The following is a 27,731-nucleotide window of genomic DNA, read 5'->3' as shown; positions in this document are numbered from 1 at the left end:
TCATATTACCAATGCCACCTGCTTCGGGGGACAAAGGTTTCTTCGGAGAGCGTCGGCGGCACCCCGTGCAAGGGATCGAGCTACGACTCGCAGCGTGCATGCAGCTGAGGGCAACATTTAGCGGCTGCGTTAGGTTTGTTGTGTCTTCAGCAGTTCTCCAGAGGAGATCGACCCACTCCGGCCGCGCGCACGGCAGCTTCGAGCAACGCCCTGTAGCTGGAGGCGTTATCGCGAATGGAACTAGAGAGTGCTACAATTCTAGAACACTCTAGATGGAAGCAGACCCCGATGGATAAATGGGCTTTAGTAGATAAGGAATCCCGGCAATGATTAGACGCTAATATGAAGAACAGTGTTAGAAAAAAATACTGCACCTGTACACTCCGACTGAATCAGGGATTGAGAAATAAAGTCCAATGTAATCATTGCTCGTCTTGCGATCTCCAACAACATACCAGCAGATAAATGAAGTAGAAACGTGTAAGTCTGCTCGAATTGTATTTGGTGTTCAGATCGTATTCGATTCCAGAATTCACCATTAAACTTATCGAGTAGTCGTTTCTGCTCTAATGTAACCCATAACAGCACATTGAAGTCTCAAGGACGAGTGAGCAGTGCAAGTGACGAGAACTTTCGAGTGATTCTGCTGCTGGAGAGTCAAGGCTGTTGCCCAGAACCGCACCAGTTCATGAGCGAATTAAAGCATGGGGGTTGACCGCTTATGCCGAAAAAGTTTATAGCTGTCATTCAATATAAAAGCCCGTTTTGAGGCAGCCTGTAAATATGCTAACTTGATTAAGGCAAGGAAATTTATTTTTTTGCATAGTATGCTTGCATCCCATTCAGATTGAGTGGTACATGGGGTGTCACACCTCCTTAAACGAACACAGCACATTTACATTTATCTATACATGTACGGAAGGGATGCCGTTCCTGTAATTGCTTCATTGTATAATTTCCTTATGATAGTGCACCGCATAAATGAAAACAGCCGTTTATAAATGGCCAGCTGCTCTATTGAGGGGGCGTACAGTTGGCAACGGTATTATGTGCAGGTATGAGATATAAGATAAGCATAACGGGATTTTCTGCGAAGTCAGACTCTGAAATAACTTCATTTCGTTTACACCCATGGAGAAAAGCCGGAGGACACAGTTTCCTTCTACCCTTAAGTTACACAAATTCCAGAGTTTTACGTGGCAAACGCTCGAATCAGTGTTCTGTAGCGTGCACCAAAGTATCAGTACACAAGTGTTTTTCCATTTCGCTTCCATATAATTCATCTAGCAGCTCAACGCCATCGCCACTATAGACCATACTTTCCAGCGCCTGCAGGCGGGCACCATGTTTTTGTTATGAGGATGATCGTGAAGGTACTCTGAAAGGACGAGCGTATACCGGCGGGCCATCATGAGCGCGTTTGCGGTTGTCAGTCGCCTGCGACAGCTGGTTCTGAAAGCGCTGCGGCCGTCCGGTCGTCTTTGAAGGCCGGAAAGTGTGTCTTCTTTAATGCGATTACATTTCAGTTCATCGAAATATTACACGGAGATTACCAATTACGAGCACCCTGCGACACCGTCTGCTCCACTGCAGTAGCAATGTCACACAGTTGGCCAAGCCCGGCCTCGGAAACTCCGCCGCTTCGGTGGCAGTAAGGACCCTCAATTTTCCTAATGTAGCTCAATTCTTATGCTTTTTCGCCACGCCGCTCTCCCCGACGTTTCCTCCTCCACGCCTCCTGTCGCCTCAGCCTCCTCCGCTCCTTCATTTGTCAATCTGTGTCACGTTGAAGCAGACGCCACGCTTTTGTATATTTTTATTTCCAGCGCGCTCCGACCGTCATTGTTGGTCCTGCGCGACGAAAGTACGCGCAAACAAACTGATCGAGCGCATTAGCGGAACAGATCGAGTGTGTTAGGGACGAGAACTTAATTGTGATGCCGTGCTGCTGCTTCTTCAATTGCCGCAACCGACACAGCGACGGCAAAAGGCTTCTTTCCTTGCCATCCGGCGAGGGCAACGCCCAAAGTATAGAAGTGTGGATATATAGTATCGGGCGGGCTGACTTCGAGGAAGTGGCAAAAAACGCACGGCTGTGTGAAGTGCCACGGTTCCTCACAACCTCTACTTTTGAGCCTATAGTTCACGCCTTCCGATTCGAATAAGTGTATGTGTTCACGCTGTGCACGTTTTCAGCGCGTTTAAGTTGACTTTTTTCGAGTGCACCCTCTTTGTTTCATGTAGTTCCGTGTTGCGGCGACAGTGTACGCATCTGCAGCTGGCCTGTGGCATAAAAGCGACTTTATTCATGCTATGTTTTGAGCTCCACCAGAAGTTGGCCCATTCTCGACGCTTCTGCAAGGCTCACTATGACTTACGGATGCAGTCGTTTGGCTTCGAATGTACGCCCGCATGTATGGATTTGGTTTGTGGTGATTAACGTTTTCAACGTCCCGAAGCGACTAAAGCTATGAGGGAGGTCGTAGTGGGTGGCTCCGGATAACTTTGTTTAGGTCGCCTGGGGATGTTTAACGTGCACTTTGATCGTAGTTTTACGTGGGCCGGTAAATTCCCCGTAGAAAAGTCGTGTTGTTAGCTTATTTCACCTGGTCTTTGATTGAAGATTAGGCCTTTCTGCGAATGTTTTTTGCTGTGCTGCTGCAAAAGCTCACTACTTTCTGCTGTCCCTTGCCACCGTTACTCAAGCTGTGGCCAAGTGCAAAATAATGTGATAATATGTATTCCCGTTATTAGTACAATGTTTATTTTGTTCTGCCATGTTTTTTTTTTGTTCAGTAGTAATAAACATGTCACGCATTTCATAAACTTTTGTGCAGGTTTATAAGTAAGTTATTGTTGCTTTTTTGCTATGGCTGTCAATAAAACACTCTATGAATGTTATTCTATGTTTTAGGTATTTTGCGCGTCATTGTTTTTGCCATTACCAGTGACTTTTCCCTTTCTTTAGTTGTCATGACTATGTCATTGACACCGTCCAGTTTCATGCACTATCTCAGTGAGTATATCAGAAGCTCTCAGTGCGCATATCTGAAGCTCTTCTACACATTAGTCTTTAAGGCATTATATAAAAATCTTCTATATTTGTGTACATGAAGCGACCTTCGCGTTTTCATGAGTTCTATTTTTTGTTATTTCACTGTCTGTGAACTTTTGCGCTGTTTAGTAATCATGTACGCGTAATGCATTTTTCACTTTTGTCCATTTTCTGAAACTGTATCGTACCAAGATGTGAAAATATTTGTTTTCGGAAACGGAAGCCAATAAAACGAGGCCAAAGATCTGTTGTGTTGGAAGGGGAACTTATATATGTTCTAGCATATGCTTGCATACTCAAAGAGTGGACAAGACGGCGTACGTGCTAACGCATATAGAAGCCACGGCGTACCACGCGCCAATTCACAAACAATGCTTGAGGTAGCGCTTCAGCGCGATAAAAGAAAGTACGTGCCACGGACTGGCAAAAAGAAAGCAAAAGTAAAGGTGCGCGGGGCATGGGGAAAGGTGGTGAGGGAGCGGAGCGGGTTGGTCACAATAAAGAAGAAAGAGCGCTAGGATGAGAAGGCGCCGCACAGCTGCTGTTCCTGTTGCCATGACAACGTAAACAATTGTGTGCGCCGCCATTTTGCCAATGTATCGCCCTCCTGCTAGGGGCGTAACAGAAGGGGACTTTGGCGCTAGCGTCGAAAGCGTGTCTTCATAAAAACAGCCAATGTCAGCCATGCGGAGATTCACCCCTGGGGCTTTCATCTGCGATATCCGCGTAAGTACACACGTCGTTTGGCATTTCAGACACTGTATTAAAGATACCAGACGACGTTCTAGTAGCTGTACGTGGTTATTTTTAAAGAATCATACTGGCACAATAATGTGTGGCGCGCGCAAAGGTCGGCGCCATGAAAGACGAAGAAGTGCGTTCGCAGCACGCTCTTCTTCTGGTCCGTCATTAATTCAAGCGTCTTTCCTTTCTTTAGATCACTATCAACATCTGTCATTAAAGAGCCTGTCTTTTTTGCCAGCCTCCGTTTTTTACGTACGTTGTGTCGGGTGCTGCCACTGTATACATTCTCCTGCATTTTAACTGTGCATTGTCGTAACGATCGTAGTGTGCTTTTACCACAATCGATATGAGTATAATAAAATTATTCTTTTGCCCACTGCAAGCAGTCGCCGCGAAAGCTTTAGCTCCTGCGTTCTTGCGTAAGGCTCTGACACCAAGCAAGAATGAGTAGCATTTCAGACTGACCACGAACACAGGCACCAACAAAATCAATTAGTGGGCCAGGGAAGTGTGCAGGAGACTGCAGCATTGCATTTTATATCGATCGAGCAGCCATTTACAGGCGCTTTAGTATTTCCTCCCTCGCAGTCAATAGCGAACACATAATAATTTAGGTTTCATGCACAGCGTCGTTGAAGGGGGCACCAGCTCTGATAGGAACGACTGAACATGCTTCTCGTGTAGTTGTGTGTGAGCATCGCACAATTATGGCAGGTCAAGGACCCACACAATCCACGAAAAAAGAAAATCAAGTGCGGCACTGATGCGTGCGCAGCCCTATCTTTCTGTGCGCGCTAGTCACATGCTGCTTTCTCGTTTCGCCATCACGAGTACTTGTGTGCGGATCATTCATCCGCATGAAAAACACAGGACACGAAAGCCGTTAAGTTCCGTGAAGACTTGCTTCTTTTCCGGATCGGGACAATCACTGCGCATGTTACGAAGTCGACACGCGCACCAGAACGTCTTCTGCTTAGCGTTCATTCGTACCGAAAACGAAGTCTCGGGCACGGGTTGACCTCTGTGGACTTTCCGTTCATGAAGTAAACCGAGCACACTGCAAATCAAGACACCACAAGGTCGTAAACGGCACTGTTATGCTGTTATCGCAGGGCCGCAGCGCGTGGAGGCAAGACGCACACTATCGTGCTGTTCACAGCAAAGCAAATACCCACCCGAGCAAGCTTGCTGGACTTCGTACGGTCTAGTCTTTCCTATTTAAAACCAGTATTCGCTGTTTGTTGGTGCAGCCGACGAGGACGCAGTGCGGTTCGAACGAATAACCTTTCTATACATTGCGCCCAGCTGCTGCAATCAGAACACGTCTAAAGCATGCAGCTCAGCAGAGGCAGCAAGAATCAAAAACGCGCAGCATTCGAACGCCGCAACTTTCTCCCGGCTCCCACAGCCCTCACCAGAAGGCTGCACCTGGTGTCGAGAATAGTGGCGCGGCTGACGCTCGTGCTACGAGGCCATTATAAAGAATGTAGTCTATTGGCAACTCCAACTAAATTCTTGCCCCCTAGCGGCCGCGCTGAGAAAGAGCCGATCCAGGTTCAAGCTTGAAGCGAAAGAGGTCCTCCTATCACGGCATGGGCTGAATGCCTCGTAGTTCTCAAATCGTCTGGATGTGGCCGCGCGAAAGCCTGAAAATGAAAAAAGAAAAAATACGGATGTCGAAATACTTGTTCTGTACCGTTATGCGTGTCATGACGGTGGAAAGTCACCAATGCCAGATTTCATCTTTTCGCGATAGAATCTACGACGCGCATTGGAAAGCGACGCTTGGATAAGAAACTTCGCGTTGGAAAAGATGACAACCGATGCTACTGTAGTGAGGATGAAGCAACGCGTGCAGCAGTGGGACACTGTCTGGGCGGGAGGTGCGAGCGCAGATCGTGAGCTCTTGACGCCGGCTGAGATTTTCTTTGCCGTGCCCGACGTGCGGTCCTTCCACCTGCCGTCCAACGTTAATAAACCCCCTTTCACTAGCTATATATGCCTGTTTGTTCAAAACATTTCACTAGAGACTTCTTTATTCCCGGCGAGCAGAAAATTGCTTTCAATATCTTGGTGGCGTTTCAAATAGAGGAGTGTGACTTGTTCAAGCTGGCGCTTTAATAAATTACAGTGATGTACGTTTAAGCTTCATTTGCTTTTGTTCGTTTGCAGCTTTCTGCCTCAGCATTAGTGTCACTAATGCTTTAGGCAGCAGGAATATTATCGCTAGTATACTTTCGTCTGCAGGCACGGTAGCAGGAACGATGACTGCCTGGGAAGTTCTGAAGTTGATCATGACTCATGTTATGCTGCGAGGTGACATTTCGTTTTCATAGCATGCTTTAGTTTATCGGTGCAAGCAGAAGATGTTGTTTTCTCATTCAATGCGTGGAGTTGTCAGTTTATTTGGTCGCAAGAATATTTGAGGCCATAGTAAACGGCACTCCTCTCAGCTTTGGAGCGTTCGACCTGCGCACAGCACCGCTAGTTTGCTTTCCGACGCTGTGCACACACCTAAACTCCATTACAACTATTTCAGATCAAGTCATGCATTTACACTAATACGAAGGATTTTGCGCCCTCCCCCCCAGAAAATGAAACTTAGTTAAATTTTGGAAACCTCTTGGAAAAAAACTCAACTTGGTCCGATTGGTTGTTATTCACTTCTTGCGTTTCAATAGGGTTTGAGAACATCGACGCGCGGTGGGTGTCTGCTGTGTTCGCAAACCAGAACCCTACCTCGAACACTGCGTAATGCAAGCATGAACAAGCACCAGTCATAGGACACAGACGACCTTATCACACGTAACAGCTAACTGTAGAAGTAAAGGTGCGGCCCCGACTCACAAACGAAACTCTCATTTGTTTTATCCCCAAGACACACTTACCAGGTAACTTTACAATTTTTAGCGTCAGTGCAGAATATCATCATTTAGCTTCCTAAAGCATGACGGACGTTGCTGCCTATATATTGTGAGACGCTATATGAAATATACTAAAACACGGGTCGCAATGCGGAGTTGGGTATTAAGGTCGGAAACAGTCTGGTATCATACCTGCACCAATGGAGCAACACCGCAAACAAGTGCTTGCACCTTTCGGAGGCCCGCTAAGCACGAAGACCTCGTTTTTTAAAACCTCCGGCTTCCTTGAAAAGCTCTTTGTCTTTTAAAAAAAAAAAAACTCTGATGCGGCCCGCTGGGCAGGCCTGACGCTTGCGCGCACAGCACGAGAATCTCCGGGATTTCGTCACCGAAATCCTTGAGACCGGTCAAAATACGGTAATAGGCAGCAAGGGCTTTATCGGCGTCGACGTAACACCTCGATTCGACGCCACGAACGAGAAACGCGTGAGCGCAGCGCCAAGCGAAAGAAGCGCCGTGAACCTGGATGTTGGAGCCATATTTATTTATTTGGACATCGTTGCCAGCACAAGTAACGGATTCTGCAGTTGACAATAGCCGCTAAATAAGATGTCGTGCCTTCTTCGTTTTTAAAGCATGGACTGGAAAAAGAAAATAAGCACGGCTTACGAGTCAAGCATTAATATACAGAATAGACAACTAAAACCGTTTTCGTCGCCCGAAGACCGACTGCAATAAAAGACAACGTATGACACATTCCGCGTTCTTCTATGCGAGGAGACGCAGACATGAACGAAATCTTGCGGTGCATTTCTTGTTCTTTTGTTTTTGCAAGAATACTGCGCGCAAATCGGATAACAGGGCGCCGGATGAGGCAGATATGTTTGGTTTGTTTAAATCATCAAGCATCAAGGGTACATATGTTTTTCCGCTGCGTTTCGCAAGAGCTAGTTATGGAAAACTATGCCTGCAAAAATACAAACTAGAGACACATGCTGCTTGGAAAACAAGCAAAATATTGGTTCTCCAAGAAAACAACAACAACACAGTATCATCATCATCATCAAAAGCAATTATTGGTCTTTGCGGGGTCTTTTGTTGTAGTACGTCAGGGTCTTAGGCGCTCTTGAGTGGGTTTAGCATTGGTGGGGCCCTTTGTCCAAGGCTCCAACAGCCTCAGCCGCCCTGCGTGCTCGCTGGACGAGACCAATTCGGTCCCCGCAGCGGTCACTGGCCAGCAGTGCCTCCCATTGCTCCGCACTTGGATTTATAATTTTGCGGAGGGCTGTTATAAGTTGGCATTCCCATTCGGTGCGATAGGAGGTGCGCTTTTGACCGCACCCCGGGTAGTTAGCTGCGCATCTGGTGGGGTACATTTTACTTAGTAGGCTCAAGTTGAGGAAAGTTCCTTTCTGGAACTGTCTCCAGTCAGTGGCCTCCGCCCTCGAGAGTGATTTATGTGGGGGAGGATATCGTATCCTGCTTCCACTGCAGTGTGCCAATAAAGCCGAATGTTCATTTGGAACAGACGGTAGACTTTCTCCTGTGGATTCTTTAGGCGCTCGGATTGCAAATCCTCGAGCCACCCTGTCCGCCTCTTCGTTCCCCGCTATTCTTGCATGTCTTGCATGTTCTTGCAGTTGGATCGGCTCCGGTTGTGTTGTGTGGTGTGATACGCCGCCTGTCCTCTCGAGGAGTACACGGAGTGCTTGGTGGCTTATTCTACCGTTAAGGAAATGGCGGCAGGGGTCTTGAGAATCAGTTAGAAGGGCTATACATTTGCTGGTTGGTTAGCCCTCCGCCGTTGCTAGAGCGAAAGCTAGCTCCTCAGCTTAAGTCACGGTGCTTTGGCTTATTGAGACCCTTGTGCATGCGCGATGGTTTGCGTTGATGACCGTGGCCGCTCTGCGTCCTCGTTTAGTATCTTGGGTGGCTGCGCCTACGCACACTACGCCGTTTTTGGTGCACGCAGTACGTGCGTTGGATGTAATCTGCACGTGCTGCCCGCATGCCTCCGTGCAAGTTCGGATCCGCGTTCTGCGGTATCGGGTTCACCGGGAGCTGCCTGCGGATTTCATCTGGTATGTTAGCTGTTGTTGCCATTCTCTTAATTTGTTCGGTATAGCCAAGGCGTTTGAGGAGCGCTCGGCCCGTTGATGTTTGCAGGAGTCTTTCTTTTTGTGCCTGGAGCTGAGCTTCCTGTTGCTCTTGGAAAGTATTGTGCACCCCCGAGGCAAGGGATGCCATCTTTGAGTGCCATCTTGCACGCTTTCTGAATGATTACTTCCGCTTGTTTCTCTTCATGAAGATTCAGCGATTGGCACGCTAGACTATACTTCACTCTGCTGATGTCTAGGTTTCTCACTAGTTTCAAAGTGTCCTGTTCCCCCAGTCCTGTCCGACTAGTGCCGATTGTCGAAATTATTGTGGTAATTTGTAGCGTTGTATTTTTGAGGAGCGTTCGGGTGTGGTTGCTCCGTTCTCTAGATTGGAGCCACATCCTCAGCACTCTTTTCATGGTCTTCTTGGGTATCTCGTGGCCCTCGAGCTACACGTTGAGGCGGAGACTTCTGTCCGGGTGTACCATCCTATTTAGTTTGTGTCTCCAGACTTTTATTAGCTCGGATTTCTCCGTTGAGCATTGTAGGCTTCTTTCCTTACTATACTGTTCGACGCAGTTAGCGGCGTCTTTTAGTTTTGCTTCTTTTTCCCTCAGGGAGCCCTTGGTGATCCAAATGGTAATGTCATCCTCGTGCATTGCATGTCTGATGTTCGGAATGTTGTCTACTTTTCTGGCAAGTCCAATTACGGCTGTGTTAAAGAGCAACAGTGAGATTACTGATCCCTGGGGTGTGCCCGTATTGGGGAGTTGGAAAATATTTGTGCGGGCATCGTAGCTGTTCTGTCTGACAGGAATAACATAACAATAACATAACAATAACAATAACATAGCAGAATGAAAGCGGACACTGCTGCCGCAATGCATGCGCAATCACTGCACGGTACAAAAATAAAGGCGAAAGAAAGAAAGAAAGAAAGAAAGAAAGAAAGAAAGAAAGAAAGAAAGAAAGGAAAAGAAAGAAGGAAAGTAAGCCTTTATTCTTAAGACGTAAATGCACGTCATGTGCAACTAATTAGGAACACCATTTGAGTGCTCTAATCACAAATACCAGTGCGCGAAGTAGTACGAACGACCCCACCAAGTAGTATCGTCAGCAATTTCCATCGGCGCGACCTTGATTCGGCCCGATCCACTTCGATCGCACGGTCGACACAATATATTTCGTCGTTGGGCCCCTCACTGCAAATCATGCGCCGCCCCGGCCGCTCGTCCCACTGAACATTATTCTAGTACACTCCAGTTTTATTGAATGATCCTATTGTCTTGCTGCCATCGTCGCAGCGGTGTTGTTGTTATACCATTCAGTAAAGTGGAAAGTTGGGCTAGTTGGTCAGTAATCATCATACCTTGCTGGTGAAGCAGCGCACTGACACGGACACAGTGAAGACACACGAGACGATACTCGCTGCTTGGGCTAGTTGGTGAATAATCATCATACCTTGCTGGTGGAGCAGTGCACTGAAACGGACACAGTGAAGACACACAAGAAAAGACGACACTCGCTGCTTCACCAGCAAGGTATGATGATTGTTGTTATACCATTGTCATATCGGCGTCATATCATTTGCATTGCGCTGATGACCTCGAGATCGCCGATTCAAGCCTGACCGTGACGGCCGCATTTCGATGGGGGACAGCATACAAAATAGTGCTCGTGTACTCAGATTTAGGTGTTTGTGGAAAACCCGAGGTTCTACTGCGTACCTTAATCAGATTGGGCTTTGAGTATGTAAAACACCGGAATTCACATAATTTTCCCTGCAAAGCTGTATAATAGCTCTACCTCCCAATGGGTCTTTCGTGTTCGTAGGCAAAAGCTCAACAAATCAGCAGAAAGCTGATCGCTTGGCTCCTTGTAGCACCAGCAGATGGCGCTCGCCTCCACAGCAGCAGCGGCGGCGCTGGCCGTGCGGAGTAAAACAACAGAACCGGAAAGCTCGCCTTAGCGCATAGCGTTCGCAGCAAGCGTTTCCTGGTGAAGAATATGGTTGCATAAGCTGCAGTTGCCGGGAAGCGGCAACTGCAGCGTGCGAAGCATGGAGTAACGTCACGACACTTTCGTATGTAAAAGAAGAGCCCGCCCAGCAACCGGTTTGTGTTATGGCAGTGTTATGGGAAAACCGCGTATAATGAGAACACCTGAAAAGCAGCGTGCATACGAGGCGAGGCGAAACTGTGGTCAAGCGCATTTCTTTTCTCTTTTTATGGTACGCTCTTTGTAGGTGCACGCAGTAGCGGTGCAAGCCAATTCGCAGGCTGTTGAATCGTCTTAGGCTAATACTTAGGTAAAGTGCGTGCAAATGCAGCCATGCGCATAATTTCGAGCTACCCCGCAATGGGTAATCGTTCTAATTGTCGTTCACACTGTCGTTTCCCAACCACCTTCCTTTGTTTCTACATTTACCAATACAATTACTGTATTTAAGTGTCTCTAGGGCCCAGCCAAAGCCACTGATGTCACAGTACTAAACAAGAGAGAGAATTAATGATGACTCAAAGCCCATCTGCAGAAGTAGGTAAAGGAAAGCAAGCCATACTTCGTAATCAAGATTCGTGACGAGACGCAATACTGTTACCCATTATTGACGAGGGTGTCTTCGGTGCAGGAAGGCAAGTCTGCGTCAAGTTTTGGGGTTATTTTGCGCTTTTGTTTTTGTTCTCTCTCAGTCGGTTCTCAGTAAATAAACTCGGACTAATTTTCAAATTGGAAAGCCCACACAGTACATATCAGTAGGAAAGCCCCTATCACCAAGAGAAAGAAGAAGAAAAATCTCGAGGAGCTGAGCCATTTTTCCTGTCGGTTCAAGGACAACATGGTCGGCGCTTCGAAGAACCACCCAAAGTCCGCCCTGCGCGCGCCTTCTTCGCAATTTCGGGAACGTCGGGTCTCGTTTGCCGTCCCTTACGTCGAAGAGAGCACCACTCACGTGACCGGGCCCTCCGCGGCTCCGGTTTTCGAACCAGCCACGGAAGGCCCACTGTTCGCGGCCTACCCTTACGGAGGTCGTGCCGCCCACTGGACCCAGCACGGCATGTACTATGGGTCCGTCGGCGCACCGATACCTTCGTCTGCGCGTGCCTTGTTTGAACGTCCGCTGCCAGTAATGACTGGCCCGTTCACGGAACAGACCGAGACGGCGGGCGGTACCTATTGGGTGAAGCCTTCACTTGGCAGCAGGGCGTCCCAAACCTTCCGACCCTACCCGCACCAGGAAGCCATTCCGGAAGGACCGACGTACGACGACGGCCCAACATCAACGCGTTCGACCATGCGCAACGCCGGCGTTGCAGCGCTGACAGCTGCCCTCTTGGCCGTCGTCATAGTAGTGGCGTTGGCAGTCGAGTTGTCGGCTCCAATCATTGACACCGGCACCTCAGAAATGTCGCGCGTGGTGGAGAAGTTATACTCAGGAGGCATAAGGAACGCCATGCCACTGCCGCCCCTCAAGGCTCCGGTGAGAACACTACAGGACGTGACCTTTCGTCTGCGCGCAAAGGCATCCAGACCACACAAAGTCACCGATCAGCGGCGACTTCTGCCAACCGCTTCGCAGCGCGGTATGTCCGCCAGCACTGCGACAAAGCCGGGGACACGCACTGCGACGAACATGCGGCGACATAGTGGGAACCGAACGGTAAGCTGCGCCACAGATACCGTGTTGATCAAAAAAAAATAACATCATTTCAGATTCAGGAACAACGCGAGCATCTGGACCACCGTCACACTCTGTAGAAAATACAATTGACGGATTGTTGTAGCGAAAGCAAATAGTGCGAGCTAGAAAAGAGTCTAAATGACCGTTAAGAACCGCAGGTATTTGACAATTTGAAGGTATTGGAGAGGGGGAAGAGAGGGGGATTCAAAAGGAAGGTCGTGCACGCACATACCATTCATCATGCGGTTTTATCACGATAGCATCGAAGCCACAAAAGCATGAGTTGCCGACTTCGACGTGCTAGATTCTAGTTCTTAGACAGGGCACATTTTAGTGTCACTGGAACATTTTTAACGCGATCGCGTAAAGGTCCGGCGTCGGTGTTGGCGTCGGTGCTGGCGACGATATCTGTATTAGAAAAATCGTCCCGAACCACGCATCTCGATCCACGCAGGCCCTCGTCGTGACGCAGAGGCACGTTAATGAATTAATTGAATTTCTAAAAGTAAAATGCATCAGAATGTTTGTAAACCTGCACACAAGCTACAGAAATGATAGCGTCGGACTGTAATTTGAATATACGAGAACACATAATTCTGTTTTATCGAAACCCAAACACAACCAGAAAAAAACAAAGCTCGCCTTCGTGCATATGGTTCGCCGCCAGCATTTCTAGGAAAACATTACGGTTGCATGGGCTGCAGTTACCGGGAGGCGTGAAAAGCAGTCAGGGATCTTTGAATGCTGTCACATTCCACTCTTATAGGCGAAGCTATATTTTATTTCAATGTGGTTTAGCGCGCGTGCGTGCGTGCGTGCGTGTGCGTGTGTGCGTGTGCGTGTGCGTGTGTGCGTGTGCGTGTGTGTGTGTGCGCGTGCGTGCGTGCGTGTGTGCGTGTGTGTGTGTGTGTGTGTGTGTGTGTGTGTGTGTGTGTGTGTGTGCGTGTGTGTGTGTGTGCGTGCGTGCGTGCGTGCGTGCGTGTGTGCGTGTGTGTGTGTGTGTGTGTGTGTGCGTGTTCTATTTTGATAATGAATTATGTTGTAAATATCGCTTTTCACGTTTCTTTGACTTCTGTGTATTTCGTTAAGTTGTCACTACGAAAATCGCCATGCATAACGCTTGCGCAACCGTTTAACCTGCACCCACGAAACGTTACACTGACCTTTTTATCGCTGTTGCAAGCCATTGTGCTGCTGCAATGTTGAGGTGCTAAAAACTGCGCAAGCATTCTTCATCAGCGTTGACAGTGAAGCACAGATCACACACAAACGAGTGGGCAAGATCCTTTTATTGCCCCCGAACACGTTGTTAACGCACAGCGTAGCCAGTGTCGAACTTACCAGAATCTACGACGAATTGGCTCATTTTTACCATAGAAGGAGATTTGCGCGACTCCTGCGTGAAACTTAAGCAGCGTGTGTCCTTTCGTACGTCCACGTCCTTGCCTTCTGAAATACAAGAATCTTCCATTTTTCAAGCACGTGGCTTCCAGTGCCGTCACCACGTCGCTGGTGGTCGCACCTGACATCATAAGCCTACCCCGCTGAAATGCCTGAGCTCTCGCCTCCTGACATGCCTTCGTCACTCAAAGCGTGCAGAGGTTCCCTTACTTTTTCTGAGAACCTTCACCACGTTAGTACTGGCAGACGCGTGTGCTCTCTTTATTTCCAATCACAGTGGCCAGCGGAGCGGTCATACTTGACCTAAGCAGTCATGGCCACCTCCTCTAAATTCTAAGTTGAAGCATCTTGTACGAACACAGCCGGCCACTGCCTTCTCTGTCCCAGCAGCTTCCGCACGAGTGCGGCAGCCACTTCTACACCTACTGCACCGCTGGTGCTGGGGCGAGCGAGGTCTACTACAGCGCCTCGTCGCACGCCTGCCTCTCCGCGGCGGAGGACGGCATGCACCTGTGCAACCGCGGCGCCAACCGCTTCCCGAACCTCGGCAGCTGCCTGGCCAGCTGCGTGCGCGCGGACGGCGGAGAACCGCACGACCGCTGCTACGAGAGCACCCTCTTCGCCACTTGCGCGAGGTGAGCATCCGCACGACGGGGAACAGCGGGAAAACTTTCGCCCAGCCTTGCGGTTGACCGTTACAGGGCTGGCCTAGTTCCGCATTATCGTGGGTAAGCGGAGCCGCGCAAGCGGCGCTGAAACAGTCCACTAGAAGTGTTTCAAAAAAAAAAACTAAGCAGAGACGTAACTTGATCTGTATTTGTAAATTATCCTTCTACAATGCCAAACAAGTCAGTGTTACAGGGAGAAGAGGTATGGTAGGCCAAAAAAGACAACGGAAGAGGGGGGGCTGGTGTCGCGTTGAAATTCCCTGAAAACCGCAACGTGACATATAGGATTGCGACAGAGCTTTCTTAGGCGTAGTTACCTTTCAATCGGTAAAACTTGGCCACAATGTATTCTAAAAAGCCAAAAAAAAAGAACTTATTGGGTTTCAGGAATACTGAGCCACAATGACCTCGATATAAGATCTTGATTTCTTTTTCTTCTATTAAACAACACGCCTTCGCGATATGAACGAATATGAAGATAAAAAAATAGTGCAGGTCCAACGCACATGCTGGAATGTGCGTGAATAGACGCGTTCGTAAAGTGATTAACCCAATGCGATAAATTTGTGCATGTCGTTACTGAGTCATCGGCGTAAAGGAAACTGGCTCGCCCGTGAGCTCTCACGCACCCCTGCTACGCAATGTCAAGAAACTTGTGTTAGCTTGTATGTCTTATTTTCTCCTTATTTATTTTAGATGTACCGGCCACTTCTTGGCTGATCGCCCGTTGTGGTCATGTGCCATAGTATGGAAAGTAAATCATCGTCAGGACGCGGCGATCGTATTAAAGAGCAAGTTGGTGGCACTGACATGTACCACCCGCTTTACGGACATACCCCGTAGTGTGGAAATCATAATCATCATAAACACGTGGCGATCATTACAAAGAGCTAGTGGCGGCCAAAATTTGTACCGCCAGCTTCTTGGCAAATTCGTCCTTGTGGATGTGTATTATAGTTTGTAAATCATTATAATCAACACGTCGCGATCTGAAGAAGAGCTAGCTGGTGTCGGCATAACAGCAGCGTATGTGCGTTTAAGACCAGATGTCTAAAACATCGGGCTGCTGCGCTGTCGAGCCGCTGTTCTAATCCCACTGCTAAACTCTCTCGTTTTTGTTTTTTAGGAGTCAGATGCAGTCGATTCGGCGAGAACTCAACCACGATTTACCGACACACCAAACCGACCCAGGTGAAACCATGGGATCGCAGGCAAAGAAAGTTTCGCTGTGCTACTTCGCCGGTTTAAACAGTGTTTCTCCTTAGCGGTCCTTTAGAGGCGCTTTCTTCGCCTGCCTCCCCGGGTATTTGCGTGGCTGCGTTGGTCGCTCGGTTTCTCGCCTCGATGGCAGGACACGAGCTGTCGCTCAGTAAATAAATTGCGTGTCCGATATCGCCTTCACCTGAGGCACCAGCATCGTCATCATCATCGAGGGAGAGTGCGACGGGACAGGGGTTAATCCCCTTTTCCCCCGTTTCGCCCCGAAGGAAAACTTCCGGGCCAGTTTTCATTATATTCAATCTCTCTCCGATATTGCACTTTGATTTTGTATCGCCCGGAACAGCGGCCCGACGATCTACCCTTTCGACCACAGACTCCTGCACGCTACTAGAAAGCAACCGCACTAATCCTTTCCTCGTGCAACTAAAGTGTTTTCAGAGTCTTGTAGGGTGTGTTGCATCGCGTAGCAACGATTTACTTAAAAAATTAAGAGAGCGCCACTTGCTCCCAATCCGTCCCTTTGGCAGCTAGCGCTTTGAGGCGGTGTGAAATAGCAGCGCCGTCCTCCGCGGTATCTCAGTTTCGATGACGTTGCGCTGCTAAATACGAGGTCGAAGGTTCGATTCGGCGGCATTTCCAGGGGTACACACTGCTATTTGATCGCTCCGTGTAGTGTAAGAAGGCCTGTTTGACTTATTTTCCGATGCCTAATTTTTCTGTCTAGTTGCAGGCGTCGTGAGCTAGCCTCGTGGCGCTGCTGCTCCCCAACACCCAGCGCTACTGATAAAGCGCGGAGCTCACATAACCGTCGCAACCTGACGCGCCGCTAGCGCGGCCCGGCCCGTGCCCGATTATGGAAGCCACATAGCCACGCAATGCGCAATCGAATACATTGCGGAAAAAAAACTATTACTCTCAGTATGCTGTGTGGCGAAGCCCTGTCCACCGGCAGGCAATATTGAAGAAGTGAATTAAATTATCTAGTGGGTATATATTGGCTAATTGAGGCGGTCACGCCGGCTGTACTCACTTGCTTAGTGTCTTCGCCTTTACACAATCCCTATGCCGTGAGAAATCTCACGTTTCTGTTGGCTGATGCTGTTAGGTTGGTTTTGTACGTACGGAACTTCAAGCCAATAACGTTTCTAAAATTGGCACCAGCATCGTCAGTGTCTACATTTTGTAGTCACCATCGGCGCGCACTGCGTTATCTAGCGTACCTTCGGACACCCAAATTTCTCCTCAGTGGATTAAACTTAGTACGAGGCCTCATAGTTTATTCGTTTATTTTTTTTTTATTTTTCCTTTTAAATGTAGAAAGAGAAGCTCGACAGTTATCTGAAAGAAATCAGATTAACGACACCGTTCCGCAGATTTACGTATAATGCTAAGCTTTTCAATATGTAAGCGGTGAATGATCTGCCTAGCGGAAAGCGATCGAGTGCGGGATTTTGTGAATGTGTCTTGCAATAATGTTTTTCAATTCCAATTTTTTAAAACGCCATTGTTGCTGAGCTTCATAATGAACATTTTTGGATGGTTCTTCGGAAGGACATTTTAATTCAAAATTATTCGCTTTTCTGCAGGAAATTCCTCGCGCGTAGCGTTGTCGGGTGCAGGCTGCGCAAGGTGTGAGCTGGTTTACATAAGCGGAAAATGTGTATTTCCGCACATAAAAACAGTTTTCGCTCGCTAAAGCAACTTTTGCTCGATAAAGCAGATTAAGCAGATGCAAGACAACCGTTCGCTTTATTATGCGGCTGAGTTTGAGGTGATAAACGGGAGGGACCTATTTTTGTACAGTTATCAGCTAAGCAGAATATCCGCTTCTAAGCAGCGAAAAGTCTCTTCAACGTTTTAGCTACGTTGAATACTAGCTACGAATACTATGAATATTATGAATACTAGCTACGATAGTATTCATGTAGGATGGCAGCGTAATCTACGGAATTTCATGTACTCGTGTCATTCTATGAATGATAACATGGGGAGGCACGCTCCCTAAGTATGATCCGCTATACGGGGTCTACTTTTCTTTTCAGGGAATTACAAAACGTTTGTGACACTTACTCATTGGCGCCTTATTCACTGTGTGTTTCTATCACTGTTTTTCTTTCTTTTTTCCAACAATTACGGCCGAAAGAATGCGGCGCGACACATTTCTGCCGCTATTCGACGTAGCCTCTGCGAAGCACCGTGCTTTCCGCCGTGCGCCAGCTTGCTCCTAGATGGCTGATTAGTACTCCTCCTCAATGTGCACACGCCACTTGCTCTGTTCGAAGCTGCAGCGCACAGTGCCTATATATGCGGTAGGTTACGATGAACACAATAGACGTATGCCACGAGATGCAACGAAATCACTGGCGGCCCACGTCACGCCACCGTTGTGAGACACCTGGTCACTGCTAGGGCGCTGTTCCTTCTGCACAGCTGGAGTTCGCTTACGTGCTGCGTCGTGCACCCTTTAAAGCGAATTAATTCTGCGGACGCTTTCATTTTATTTCTGGTATCTATATATGTCCGTGCAGAACTAACCTCAGGCGCCGGTCCTGCCGTTTGTGTCCTCCTTCAGTCCTGGTCTTTTGCGCCTCGCTTTACTCATTCTAACCTCTTTCACGCCAACTTGAGCATGTGTGACTGGGTTATGTGCCGCTTTTCAAGTGAACCTTCTGGACGCCTAATTTGGCAACTGGGTACGTGCCACTGGTATGTGCCACTGGGTACGGGCCTCTCTTCCATACAAAATATAAAACATATCATCACCCATCATCTTCAAAAAAAAATCGACTCGCCGCCGACATTTGGTAGTGTAGAAGGTTATGTTTGGCATAGTGGAAGACTTATATAGTTCACCCGCGTATACTTAGCACGATATACGAGGAATAAACGAACGAACGAAAACGTTCGCATGGCTAAAAGGTGTCGCTAGGTTAGGAAATGCTTCAGTCCAAGGACCCGTTGATAAACACTTTCAAGCACTTGTGTAGATACTCTGCCAAGGAGTAACAGGGGCGCTGGTCTCAAACCGTGCTAAACTGGCAATCCTTCACCCTGCGTTCGCGCGACCCTGCCAACCCTTTAAAGCGAATTAATTCTGCGGACGCTTTCATTTAATTTCTGGTATCTATATATGTCCGTGCAGAACTAACCTCAGGCGCCGGTCCTGCCGTTTGTGTCCTCCTTCAGTCCTGGTCTTTTGCGCCTCGCTTTACTCATTCTAACCTCTTTCACGCCAACTTGATGTGTGACTGGGTTATGTGCCGCTTTTCAAGTGAACCTTCTGGACGCCTAATTTGGCAACTGGGTACGTGCCACTGGTATGTGCCACTGGGTACGGGCCTCTCTTCAATACAAAATATAAAACATATCATCACCCATCATCTTCGAAAAAAATCGACTCGCCGCCGACATTTGGTAGTGTAGAAGGCTATGTTTGGCATAGTGGAAGACTTATATAGTTCAACCTATTTTCCTTAGTAGCGTCGTTTAGCCGTACATGGCGATCATCTAGGGTCAGGGCTCACCACTGCCTGCGCCCCCTGCAGGCAAGACGTGGCGGAGACGTGGTGGTACTACAACGGCTCTGCGTGCACCCAGTGGAGCTTCCCGCTCGGCAAGTGCCCGTCCCTAGGCCGGAGGGTGTACCGCTCTCGCGAGGAGTGCGACAGGATGTGCCCACGGCGTCGACAACGCGGTAACACCACCGCCACTAGTCGTCGCCGGTGTGACTCGCCTGTTGCTACCAAGTGCACTCTGCAACAGGTCAAGTACCCGTACTTCGCCGACATGCGAGCTCAGGGCAGCGCCAGATGCGTCAAGGCGACGAGCCACTCTCTTCGGGAACGACGCTGCCTCGTCGGATCGAACCGATTCGACTCGGTCGCCAGTTGCGAACAGAGCTGCGTCCACTTGTGACGGAGGTCAACTTGAAGCTACCTCATGCAGCTCAGGCGATCCGTTACAGTATTGCATCCTGGAATAAACTTCGCCGCGCGACAAGACTCTTTTCGTCATCGCGTGGCCACGAACATACTGGTCAAAACGTGTTGTTAAGTCAATCGATTCATTATGGCAACAAACGGCGCCAGAGAACACAAGAGACAAGGCAACGAGATCGCCTTGTAACTTTCGTACCTCGTGTTCACTGGTGCCGTTTGCAGCCGTGAAAATACGCTTGGTTATATTTAGAACAAATCCACGTGCTTTACTGTTGGCAGTTATTAGAATGGGCAATCGCATTTGCTAAGGATCCGCATTGCAGATAAAATGCGACGTAGGGTGCTGCGATTCGCTGCGTCACTTTATTTGGTGAGCTGCAACTTCGCTACGATTTCTGCTCACATTTCACCGTAAGAACGACGGCTCTTAGAAGTAATATTTGCCATCCTGACGTCGTAGTAAAAGAATCCATAAGAGAATGGGCAATTTACGTACGACTCGGCGTCTCTCCATGGCTTGCTGACGGTATTAACACAGCCCACGAAGAGATATGCGAGCATCGTAGCATATCTCTTCGATGTGCTCCCCTTTTTAATGCGATTAGCAGTCTTTGCCTACTTGAGGCATTTTAAGCCTATCTGTCCAGCCTCTTACGCTAACCCAGTGACCATATTTGGCAACTAGGTTCACAAATCAATCATCCAAATAAGGTAATCATTCATTCATTCAAATCAGGATATCAGTGATCACTATAAGCTAAGCAGAACCGGGTACCTTCCAGCAGCTAAATCGCTTACAAAATGACAACCGATGGCCTGGCGACAACTCTTCCGAACCAAGCTACCTAGCCATTTTTATCCAGAACTTTCCTCGAGTGACTGCAAATTCTGCGGAAACAAGGCCGACCTCGCTCACATAATCTGGGGGTGTCCCGACAGTAATCAATACATGCAAAAACACCACTCGGCTTTACTAGAAAGAAGAAGAAAAAACATTTATTGTAGAAAATAGGACGAGCGGTCGCCAGGCGGGTCGGGGCCCTTATTGTAGGGCTTTGCTAGCAATAAAAGCGATGGAGCAGTGGGAGGCCGTGCTGCTCAGCTCTGACCCGGGCATCCAAACCCGCCTCGTCCAGATGGCCGAGGACACCGCCAGGACCCACGGACTCCTGGCTGCCTCCTGAGGAGGAAGCAGGAGTGACTCTCCCTCGCCTCCCTTTTCTCTAACCCCACCCGGACACAGTAAAAGTTTTATCTCGCTCTCATAACGCGAAGTGACACCGCATTAAGGAAACGGGAAATGACACACAAAGGCGGACGCCTGCAAGCCCTGATTCATCGTTACTGCGAACGACCGCTACAAGATAAAATAAGAGGACGCGTGCATGAACCTTTTACTCGATGTCACTACTACGTTTTTGTACTTGTCGGTGAGAACGGCGTCTTCATCGAAGACAACAAGGCCTACTGGAGACCCAGCATGTCATAAATACCCGCGACACAATCAAACACGTCGAAGCTTTGCACGGACTGCACAGTGATCCACCGTGCGACTTGCAAGAGCACTTGCTTGACACGCCTGCACCACAGCACCTATCGCTTTACTAAAGGTTTTGATTATATGCCGTAGCCACACTGATGCGGCACTAAGAAAGTTCGAAATTAAGAGAAGAAAGGCAGTGCGAAATGCACAGTGGCGACTGCGTTGGTGTCTAGTGGTCTAGTCCATTGCAGTTTGAAACGCTAGCAAAAAAAAAAAAGAAACAAATTGTATAGCTTTCATCAACTCACATATAACGCGAGGCGCGTTCTGGGACCGTACATTTCAGAACTCCCGTTATATTCGCGCAAACGCGGTATCTCTCCGTGTCTCTCTGCCAAGCAATGCGCACCACGTAAATGGTACCAGTTTAGGAAAACAAAGTAAGAGGCTCGGTGTGAATATGTTGAACTGACTTGAAGTTCCTTGTGTATGAACTTCGTAAGTTCGCTATGACGCATAGAGGTGCTTCACACCGAACACGGGAATTCGTTGTGTGCACGAAAAAAATTCTGTCACATTCGATGTCGTTATTAAGGCGCCTCTGACTAATCAGCGTGGACGCCTACAACGCGCCTCAGCTGGCAGGCAGCTTTTGCGAAACCTCGGACACGCGCTCACCGCCAACGTGCTCGCTGCGCCCATATGCGAGCAGCACCAAACATGAAACGCATTCGCATCATTTCCGTCCCTCGCAACATGCACCCTTAGCATTACTCCCACAGTCGACAACCTCGAGCACAAGCCCTCCAGCACCACTATGGCGAACACCCTCATACATTCCACGTAGACGCAGTGAAGATATCCCATCGTTAAGCCTACACGGTGAGCGTCGTTGACAGCAACCTGCAGGATTGCAATTCGGATGCTCTTGCTTTTACCGAAACCTGGTTAAACCCTGAAATCACTGACAACGAAATTTTCCCCGGTAACACAAGCTACAACATATACAGGCGCGACCGAGATAAGAAAAGAGGCGGGGCGGTGTGATGATAGCAATTAAAAAGAATATCACATCACTTGTTGTTCAAACCCGTACTAACCTCGAAATCATTTGGGTAGCGTGCTCTGTATCCACCGTGAAGGTACTGCTCGGTAATTGTTACCGTGCGCCGGATTCTGATTTTTCCTTCGTAACTGCATTACATGACAGTATTAATGAGGTAATTGCTCTGTATCAGGCAGATGTAATGTACCTACTCGGAGATTTCAATCTTCCTTCAATCGACTGGGTTAATCTATCCTCTTCGTGTCATATGTGCACAAGCTTTATTTCCTTAACATTAGATTTTAACCTATTTCAAGTAGTTAATCAACCGACTCGTAATTCCAATCTTTTGGATCTCATTTTAACAACAGCTCCAGAAACTGTCACACATATAACTTACTTAGATGGATTCAGTGATCACCGGCTACTCCAAGTGACCATCGATATTCCGTGCGCGTCCACCGGTTCCATAACAAAGCTAATTAGAGACTACAATAAAGGTAATTATGATATCATCAATTTAGAACTAAACAACTTTTTTGTTGCTGTATTGGAGCCATCCTTTTACAGCAGATCTGTCAACGAAAATTGGGTTCTGTTTAGAGATAAGTTGTCTACATTGATTGAAAAGCACGTTCCTCTTGTTACTATAACTAACGATAATTCCAACCCATGGTTTACTAAAACTCTTCACAGAATGAGAAACAAGAAAAAACGCCTATATGAAAATACAAAGCGTGGACAAACAACATCGGCTTGGGATAAATACAAAAGCTATCTAAAAGAGTACTGCACAGCTTTATTGGTCGCCAAGAATAAATATTTTTCAATAGACTTACCGGGAATTCTTACAAGCAATCCAAGAAAATTCTGGAACATAGTTAACCCTAGTCATAAAGGCAGTAATATTTCATTGCAGGATAAAAACAACACACCTATTCCTGACAGTCAATGTCCGACAGTATTCAACTCATTTTTCACATCCATCTTTACAAGAGAAGATAGTTGTAACATACCTTTTGTTCCCGATTTTGATTTCCAGTACATGTCACCCATCACTATCACTTTAAAAGGCGTAGTCGATCTTATAGATAACCTTAAAATGTCTTTATCCTCTGGTATAGATGGTATAAATTCTAAAATACTAAAAAACACAATACTAGTATCAAGCAAAATTCTGCTACACCTTTTTAACCAATCGCTTACAACTGGTATGCTTCCTACAGACTGGAAGATAGCAAAAGTAGTTCCTGTCTTTAAGAAAGGTAACAAGAGTTCTAGTGATAATTACCGTCCTATATCACTAACATGCATTTGCTGCAAAATGTTGGAACACATTATCGCATCCCATATATATTCTCATCTTGAATGTAATAACTTTTTTTACCCGAAACAGCATGGTTTCCGAAAAGGATTTTCTTGCGAAACCCAACTACTAGAATTCACGTCAGACTTACACTTTGATATGAACAGTAACAAACAAATTGACTGCATCTTTTTAGATTTCTCGAAAGCATTCGATCGCGTAGCCCATAGTCGCCTGATATCAAAGCTCTCAGCAATTAAACTCGACTCACTAACCCTATCATGGATTCGTAACTTTCTTACTAATCGCGAACAGTTCACTGTTGTTGCTAACTTTTCCTCTGGGCTCTCTGACGTCACCTCTGGTGTACCTCAAGGCAGTGTACTTGGTCCTCTTCTCTTTTTAATTTACATTAACGACTTACCTAACAATATATCATCTTCGGTACGATTATTTGCTGACGACTGCGTTGTATACCGTTCGATTAACTGTCCCTCTGACCACGCGGCACTCCAAGATGATCTTGCACATATCAGTGATTGGTGTGCTACGTGGCTCATGTCCCTAAACGTGTCGAAGTGCAAAGTAGTTTCCTTTTCTCGAAAAACTGTTAACTCTCACTTTTCTTATCATCTGGATTCTAACATAGTTGACCACACCACAGAATATAAGTACTTAGGAGTGCTCCTTACACACAATCTTTCATGGACTAAACACATCACCTCCATTTCAGCTAACGCCTCCAGATCATTGGGATATCTGCGCCGCAACTTAAGAAGTGCGCCTTCACCGCTACGAAAACTAGCTTACGTAACTATTGTACGGCCACAAATTGAGTACGCCTCTTGTATATGGTCTCCTCATCAAAATTACCTCATCGAACTCCTGGAGAGCATTCAGAATAGAGCGAGCCGTTTCATTTCTAAAAATTATAGTAACCAGTCAAGTGTAACCCAAATAAAAATCGATCTTTCGTTGCAACCACTAACTACTCGCCGTGATATTTCCCTTCTATTGTTATTTCATAGATTTGTTCACACAGTTGGCCTAACATTATCAAACCTGAAGAAAGCATCCTCGACGTCACAACGACTGAACAATCAGTTCAGCTACACCCGAATTTATGGCAACACGCACGCTTTTAATTTTTCAGCTTTGCCCCGTGCGGTCCGCTTATGGAACGCACTGCCAGATATCATTGCATGCCAAACTAAACACACTGCATTTCGCAATCTACTAACCAATCAATATGCCGTTTCAACCGTCTAAACACGTCATGTCTTTTGTAATTTTCTTACATTTTTTCTGCAATGTTAAAGAATTTCAGTGCTCCCATTTTTTTTTACAATACTTACTACTGTATAACCTGCAAAAACGTTTACGATGTTATTATGCTATTATGTTATTGTTTACCATTTATTGTTATTGCTCTACATATTGTATTTGCTAACGTATTAATTTTCCATGTTCTGTTGCTGATGTTTATTTCTTTCCCGACTCCATACTAATATGTTACCGTATTTCCCCCCTTACACTATGCCTTCTCGAAGGCCTGTAAGGTACATGTAAATAAATAAATAAATAAAAAGTGGCCTCGGCTTTCGGAACAGCGCCACGGCGGCATTGGAGGAGGCGGCCGTCCCTCGTGGCACGTCAAAATCAAGATAGGGTCATCGTCATTTCGGACTCCCAGGAGGCATGTCGCAGTTACCTTCGAGGCAAGCTGTACTTCTCTGCCTATCGCATCCTCCCAAACGCACGCTCCCTCCCACAGTACATATCTATATTGTGGACTCCTGGCCACGATTATCTCAACGAAAACCATAGGGTCCACGCCGTTGCCTCAGCTTATGCCATCCGTACCCCGCACAACGGAGAAGAAAATGGACACCACATGGAACTCATACCAGCACCTTGCTCCCACCTCCTCAACACTACCACCTATCCCGCGGTCTATATACCTATCCTCATAAAACCCTCGCTTTGGAGGAGGCAGTTACGTGCCGGGAACTGCAAATAAACATATATCCTTACCTAAGCGTCTATCACGCCACACAACCCGTCGTATATATATGCAAGTGTCCGCACTGTGGAGAGTACGTGTCGCTTCATCACGCCACTTGTGCCTGTCACTCCCAACCTTTCGCTCATCGCAAACCCAACATACAGTGCGAGGCTGTTCTATCCAGATCAAATCCGCGTGGTGCTGTGCCGGGCCGGGCGGGCGGCGTCAGCCATAGGACTCCTAGATGTAGGTCTCCCCTCACTGGCGCTACACCGAAGCGAAGAGAAGCAGAAGCTCTCGTCGCTCGTGTCTCTTCATTTCATTAAATGAATGGTTCATCCTCCTAACATCATGCTAGGCTATCAAGGTTCCTTGAAATATGGCTAAAACCTTCCGTGATACAGGCCACATCAAAATTACGAATGCGCGGACCCTCGAAAGCGCCCACCTAAGCTGTAGGGAAGGAGAAGCCACAATCCTGAATGTGTCCTTCTATGGATCAAGTCACAAAAGTGCTTAGCACAGCTCATCATATCACTGTAGCATCTGGTGAGATGTGTACCGCCCTAATTACACACCCTACTTCATCGAAAACTTTAGCAGTACAAAATATTTTCGTGCACCACTACATTTATCTCGTTGCTACATTTATCGATACAACTGCAGCATCTAAGCGCCTGGGAGGCACAATTAGAGCCATTGACGCCCATCAGTACTGAAACACTGGCTGCTAAAAGAAGTGCTCCCCCTTATTCACGACAGGAACTGGTATGCAAGGACACATCCTTTGTGTAGTATTCTTGCTGATATTAGTGTACTTTTTGGCTCAGTCAATTTTGTGCAAATAAGCAGTAAGTGATATCCAAATTGAACAGCCGCTATCACAACAAGAAAGAGGAGGAAGAAACACCTCGTGGAGCTGGCCAATCCCCCATAGTGGGTATGCGCCATTGTCTGGGACACAAGACAAGACAAGACAATCCCCCATAGTGGGTGTGAGCCCCTCTCCAAGGAAAACAAAGCAAAGCAAAGGAGCTGAGCCAGTTTTCTAGTGGGACATCAACTAGCGGCACAAGATCGAGATGATCGGCTTATCGAAGACCCACCCAAAGTCCGCCCTGCGCACGCCTTCTCCGCAACCCCGGGACCGTCGGGTCTCCTTCGCCGTGCCTAACGTCGAAGAGAGCGCCACTTACGTGACCGGGCCCTTTATGGCACCCGTTCTCCAGCGAGCCACGGAAGGCCCGCTGGCCGCGCCCTACCCTTACGGAGGCGGTGCCGCACACTGGACACGGAACAGCCCGTTCTACGGGTCCGTCGGCGCACTGACACCTTCGTCTACGCATGCCTTGTTTCAAAGTAAATTGCCAGTAATGACTGACCTGTTCGCGGAAAGAAACTCGATGGTCCAAGGTTACTATTGGGCCAGGCCTGCGCTTGGCAGCAGGTGGTCCCAAACGTTCCAACCCTTTCCTCAACTGGAAGCCTTTCCGGAGGTGCCATCAGACAACGACGATGCAACGTCGCCGCATCTGACCATGCGCCACGTCGGCGTTGCTGCTCTCGCAGCTGCCCTCCTGGCCGTCGTCACCCTAGTGGCGTTGGCAAATAAGTTTTCGACTGCGGTCGCTGAGATGGAAACCTCGGAAATGCCCCACGTGATGAAGCCGTTCCAGTCGGGAGGCATAAGGATCGCCGTGCCACTGCAGCCCATCAAAGCTCCGGTGCGAGCAATGCCGAGCGTGACCGTTCGTCCCCGCACAAGGCCTACCAGACCACACAGGGTCACCGCTCACCGGCGACTTCTGCCAACCGCTCCGCAGCGAGGTTTGGCCGACAGCACTGCGGCAGGGCCGGTGACACGCACTGCGACGAGCGCGCGACGACATACTGGGAACCGAGCGGTAAGCTGCGCCCCCGATTGCGCATGTGTGTGTGTGCGTGTGTGCGTGCGTGCGTGCGTGCGCGCGCGTGTGTGTGTGTGTGTGTGTGTGTGTGTGTGTGTGTGTGTGTGTGTGTGTGTGTGTGTGTGTGTGTGTGTGTGTGTGTGTGTGTGTGTGTGCGTGTGCGTGAGCGTGTGCGTGTGTGTGTGTGTGTGTGTGTGTGTGTGGAAAACGCAGTTGACGGATAGGTATAGAATGAAAGCAAATGGGGCCACTGCTAAATACATTGAAATAACCGTACAGTTAGGAGCCACAAATAATTGAGAATTTGAAGGTATCG

General features: G+C 47.9%; 1 long non-coding RNA gene across 1 annotated transcript; it reads left to right on the top strand.

The window, feature by feature from the left end:
• The first annotated feature begins 14,237 nt into the window (after positions 1–14,237).
• On the top strand, positions 14,238–19,732 carry LOC140219416 (uncharacterized). The gene is made up of 2 exons (XR_011895674.1): positions 14,238–14,570; positions 19,277–19,732. It is a non-coding gene; the product is annotated as an uncharacterized lncRNA (long non-coding RNA).
• Positions 19,733–27,731: the final 7,999 nt, after the last annotated feature.

This window comes from Dermacentor andersoni, chromosome 7, assembly GCF_023375885.2.
Source record: "Dermacentor andersoni chromosome 7, qqDerAnde1_hic_scaffold, whole genome shotgun sequence".
NCBI lineage: Eukaryota > Metazoa > Arthropoda > Arachnida > Ixodida > Ixodidae > Dermacentor > Dermacentor andersoni.
Note: the sequence above shows the minus strand (reverse complement) of the source record. Positions and strands in the feature narration are given on the sequence as shown.